Source organism: Grammomys surdaster, unplaced genomic scaffold (assembly GCF_004785775.1).
Source record: "Grammomys surdaster isolate TR1022 unplaced genomic scaffold, NIH_TR_1.0 373, whole genome shotgun sequence".
NCBI classification, from domain to species: domain Eukaryota; kingdom Metazoa; phylum Chordata; class Mammalia; order Rodentia; family Muridae; genus Grammomys; species Grammomys surdaster.
Window position 1 is genome coordinate 8,962,308 of NW_021604792.1, and position 5,972 is coordinate 8,968,279.

At 37.7% G+C, this 5,972-nt stretch overlaps 1 pseudogene; it reads left to right on the forward strand.

Moving 5' to 3' along the window:
- Window positions 1-464: 464 nt before the first annotated feature.
- Window positions 465-1,434, forward strand: LOC114632398 (annotated as a pseudogene).
- The last annotated feature ends 4,538 nt before the right edge of the window (window positions 1,435-5,972 follow it).

The following is a 5,972-nucleotide window of genomic DNA, read 5'->3' on the forward strand; positions in this document are numbered from 1 at the left end:
GTGTGTGTGTGTGTTTGTGGGTGTGTCTGTGTCTGTGTGTATAATATGCAGTTTCATTAATTACTTAACTAAAATATTTATAAATTTTTACCTACAGAAGTACCACATTCCTTATGTTTAAATATTGCTCAGACACCATGCTATTTGACTAAAATATGCAGGTAAGAAAAAAGTAAAAATAATGCCAATAACTATCTTTTTTGTAGGTTTGTACATGAGAATTCAGCGTCTTACTCAACTTCAGACAACTGGATATAAGACACAGTATCTGGATGAAGCAAAGTTGATCTCTTTGGGGAAGAAAAATGCCAAGATGTTCATATAGAATTTATGAAACAATTCATGGGAAGTCTATTTGTTCCCTAGCCAGTAATTTGTAAATGGGATTTTAAAGCATGATTATTTGGAATTTTTAACAACCAATATGTGGAGCTTTTTAAATGCAGCAGAAACATAAATGAAGCATGTTCTTACAGACAATAAAGGACTATGATATTTTCACTTTTACAATCACATCATTTGTGGAAGTAGTAATGGGAATCGTAGGAAATGGATTCACAGCACTAGTGAATATCCTGGACTGGACTAGGGGAAGAAGGATTTCTTCAGTGGATCAGATTCTTACTACTGTAGCCCTTACTAAATTCTTTTATGTGTGGTTTATGTTGATTTGTATATTGATATTGATACTGTGACCACATTTGCTTATGAGATCAGAAATACTTAAATCAATGGACGTTATCTGGGTCATAAACCACCATTTCAGCATCTGACTTGCTACATGTCTTGGTGTCTTTTTATTTTCTCAAGATAGTCAATTTTTCTAAATCTATTTTTTTTCTCTACCTAAAGGAGAGAGTTAAAAAAAAAGTTGTTTTAACGATAACATTGGTATCACTGATTTTCTTTACTTTAAACATTTTACCTTTAGGCATCTGTGATCAGTTATCAATTGAGGTTTATGAAGGAAATATTTCTTACAGTTTGTGGGATTCACCATGGTTTCCCAGAATTTTCTTAATTACCAACTCATCCAAAGTTTTTCAATCATCAACTCATTCCATGTCTTTTTTATTCATCAACTCCCTGTTCATGCTCTTACCATTCACAGTGTCCCTGGTAGCTTTTCTCATGCTCATCTATTCACTATGGATGCATCACAAGAAGATGTAGGTCAATGCCAAATGATCTAGAGATGCCAGCACCATGGCTCACATGAAGGCCTTGCAAATTGGGTTCTCTTTTCTACTGCGGTATGCAATATACTTACTTTTTATTGTCATAGGAATATTGAGCCTTGAGGTGATAGGGAGAAAATGAATATATTTATTTGACCATATTTTTGGAATAGTTTTTCCTATAAGCCTCTCATTGGTGTTGATTCTGGGAAACAATAAGCCGAGAAAAGCCACTCTTTCTGAGCTGCAGTATTAGAATAATATTGAAAATAATCATACATTCTGAGTCTGTCACAACCAATATTAGTCAGTCATAGGGAAAAAATCAGTTGAAATCTTAATTGTGTATAAATGTTACACAAGAAAGCTAAAAAAATTATTAAAATATTATTTGATAAGAACACCTTCCTTACCCACCATGGAATTTGCATTATTGAAAGCAATGTATTTCTGCCTTAGGTTGATAAGGATCTGTGCAGAATCTTACTTGTTCTTGGCTTGCCAGACTCTTAATTACATAACTTTGTCTGGGGGGGCTATTTTCAGTTTCAACTCATGTACTTTGGCTGCCAACATGTTGATGCTGTTAAAGACAAGCTTTGATACAATGGGCAGGAATAAAAATGTTCCCAGGACAAAACGGGTTAGCATGATCAAGCTATATATGATGTACTTGAAGCTTGACCAAAATAAAAATACTGACCTGAGGCCATGGGTAATTTTATCAGCAGTATCTACAGCATCAATCCTCAACAGAGCAGCATTCTTTAAATTTACAGCCTCACTATGCAAAGTTAAAACATCCAGAGAAGTGTTAGAATTATGCCAAATTCAGTGCAAATGGCTTTAAACTTTTTCCTAATTATAATGATTACCAATGTAAATTTTAGAACTAACAGGAATCCAGTGGTATTTGGCATGACACTTGAGATGGCTCCTTACTCTTAAATTCTGAACATAATAATTTGTTCAATAATTTGAACAGGATAAAAAAGAATCAATCTGTTGTTCCAAATGCCTATTAAAATCCTCTTTTGTATTCATCACATTAGTAACATTTTTTGCTAACTGGTTAACAAAAGTACCTGTCTTAACTTCTCATATCAAGGCAATTGCAGAAGCAGTGGTCCTAGTAATTGATGTAATTAAAGCTGTTATACCAGCAATAATCAGTATCCTCTTGATTCTGCTTAAAGCCTGACTCACTTCTTCCAATATTTGCAAGCTTTATTCAGAAGACAAATGTTCTGTGCTACTCTTGTCAGAAGGACATAAGACAGGCTCAGTCTTGTTTATGAAATAAAAAAGAAGGAGAAGCAGAGAGCTTTGGGGGTTGCTTGGCAGGAATCTGAGATTGGCCATGAACAAGGAAGTGGGCTTCAGGAAGGCAGCTGACATTAGGCTAGAACAAAGAAGTAATTTCAGGCACAAAACTAAATCTTAGCCTAGAAAGAAGTAATTTCAGGCACAAAACTAAATCTTAGGCTAGAACAAGGAAGTAGACTTTGGACATGAAAATGACTTTGGGCTAGGACAGGGAAGTAGGCTCAGATATTTTGGTCATTCTGATATGCCCTTAGTAACAGTGAACATGGCAGTGTTCATGGAAATTTGTTTAACGCCTTGCTTGTCGTTTGACTATTATTTTTTATTTTTTATTTTTTTTATTTTAAGGTTTCTTTTTTTTCCTTTTTTAAATTTTTTTATTGGATGTTTTATTTATATTTCATATGTTATCCCCTTACCCCATCCCCCACCCACGCAGGAACCCCCAATCCCCTCACCCCTCCTCCTTCTCCTCTGTGGATGTAACCTCTATCTACCCCCCCACTCCCACCTCCCCACCCTCAAAAGTCCCACCCCCTGGGGCATCCAGCGTTCATGAGGTCAAGGTTCTCTTCTTCCACCTATGCCCAGCAGGGCCCTCCACTCTTACTCATTCAGCTGAAGCCCTGGATCCCTCCCTAAGTGCTCCCAGGCTGGTGATTTAGACCCTGGGAGCTGTGGTTGGTTGGTATTGTTGCTCTACTCATGGTGCCTCGAACCCTTTCAGCTCCTTCAGTCTTCAGTCTAACTCCTCCATTGAGAACCCCATTATCAGTTCAATGGCTAGTTGTGAGCATCTGCCTCTGAATATATCAGACTCTTGAAGACCTCTGAGGAGACATCCATATCAGGCTCTTATCAGGATGCACTTCCTGATTCCACATCAGCATCTACCTTTGATGACTGCACATGGGATGGATACTCAAGTGCAATGCTCTTGAGATGGCCCCTCCTTCAGTTTTTGTCCCTCACATTGTCTCCATATTTACTCCCTTGAATATTTTGTTGCTTCCTCTAAGAAGGACTGAAACACCCCCACTTGGTCTTCCTTTTTTATGAGCTTCATGTGGCCTGTGAGTTGCATCTTGGGCATTTCACGGTTCTGGGCTAATATCCAATAATCAGTGAGTGAATACCATGTGTGTTCTTTTGTGATTGGCTTACCTCACTAAGGATGATAATTTCTAGTTCCATCCATTTACCTAGGAACCTCTCGAATTCATTGTTTTTAATAGCTGAGTAATTCTCCATTGTGTAAATATACCACATTTTTTGAATCCATTCCTCAGTTGAAGGACATCTGGGTTCTTTCCAGCTCCTGGCTATTATAAATAAGGCTGCTATGAACATAGTTGAGCATATGTCCTTGTTATATGTTCGAGCATCTTCTGGGTATATGCCTAGGAGTGGTATAGCTGGATCCTCAGGTAATGATATGTCCAATTTTCTGAGGAACCGCCACACTGATTTCCAAAGTGGTTGCACCATCTTGCAGTCCCACCAACAATGGAGGAGTGTTCCTCTTTCTCCACACCCTCGCCAGCATCTACTATCACCTGAGTTTTTAATGTTAGCCATTCTGACTGGTGTGAGATGGAATCTCAGGGTTGTTTTGATTTGCATTTCCCTGACGACTAACGATGCTGAACATTTCTTTAGGTGCTTCTCGGCCATTCGAGTTTCTTCCGTTGAAAGTTCTTTGTTAAGCTCTATACCCCATTTTTTAATAGGGTAATTTGGTTGTCTGGAGTCTAATTTCTTGAGTTCTTTGTATATATTGGATATTAGCCCTCTATCAGATGAAGGATTGGTAAAGATCTTTTCCCAAATTGTTGGTTGTCGTTTTGTCCTATTGACAGTGTCCAATGCCTTACAGAAACTTTGCAATTTTAAGAAGTCCCATTTGTCAGTTCTTTATCTTAGAGCATATGCCATTGGTGTTATGTTCAGGAACTTTTCCCCTGTCCCCAAGTATTCGAGGCTCTTCCCCACCTTCTCTTCTATTAATTTCAGTGTATCTGGTTTTATGTGGAGGTCCTTTATCCACTTAGACTTAAGCTTTGTACAAGGGGATAAGAATGGATCAATTTTCATTCTTCTACATGTTGTCCTCCAGTTGAACCAGCACCATTTGTTGAAAATGCTGTCCTTTTTCAACTGGACAGTTTTAGATACTTTGTCAAAGATCAAGTAACCATAGGAGTGTGGGTTCATTTCTGGGTCTTCAATTCTATTCCATTGATCTTCCTGCCTGTCTCTGTACCAATACCAGGTAGTTTTTTTCACTATTGCACTGTAGTACAGCTTGAGGTCAGGGATGGTGATTCCTCCAAAAGTTCTTTTATTGTTGGGAAAAGTTATCGCTATCCTAGGTTTTTTGTTATTCCATATGAATTAGAGAATTTCCTTTTCTAACTCTGTGAAGAATTGAGTTGGAATTTTAATGGGGATTGCATTGAATATGTAGATTGCTTTTGGCAAGATGGCCATTTCTATTATATTAATCCTGCCAATCCATGAGCATGGGAGATCTTTCCACCTTCTGAGATCTTCTTCGATTTCTTTCTTCAGAGACTTGAAGTTCTTGTCATACAGGTCTTTCACTTGCTTGGTTAGATTCACACCAAGGTATTTTATATTATTTGCAACTATTGTGAAGGGTGTCATTTCCCTAATTTCTTTTTCAGTCTGTTTATCTTTCATGTAGAGGAAGGCTACTGATTTGTTTGAGTTGATTTTATAACCAGCCACTTTGCTGAAGTTGTTTATCAGGTTTAGGAGTTCTCTGGTGGAAGTTTGGGGGTCACTTAAGTACACTATCATATTATCTGCAAATAGCGATATTCTGACATCTTCCTTTCCTATTTGTATCCCTTTGACTTCTTTTTGTTGTCTAATTGCTCTGGCTAGGACTTCCAGTACTATATTGAATAGGTAGGGGGAGAGTGGGCAGCCTTGTCTAGTCCTTGATCTTAGTGGGATTGCTTCAAGTTTCTCTCCATTTAGCTTGATGTTGGCTACTGGTTTGCTGTAAATTGCTTTTACTATGTTTAGGTAGGGGCCTTGAATTCCTGATCTTTCCAAGACTTTCCTTGAATTCCTGATCTTTCCTGGTTTTATTGATATTTTGTATTGTTCTTTCTGTTTCTATTTGGTTGATTTCAGTCCAGAGTTTGATTATTTCCTGCCTTCTACTCCTCCTGGGTGTATTTGCTTCTTTTTATTCTACAGCTTTTAGTTTTGCAATCAAGTTGTTAGTGTGTGCTCTCTCCAGTTTCTTTTTGTAGGCACTTAGAGCTATGAGTTTTCCTCTTAGCACTGCCTTCATGGAGTCCCACAAGTTTTGGTATGATGTGCCTCATTTTCATTGAATTCTAAAAAGTCTTTTATTTCTTTCTTTATTTTTTCCTTGACCAAGTCATCATTGAGTAGAGAGTTGTTCAGTTTCCATGTGCACATGGGTTTTCC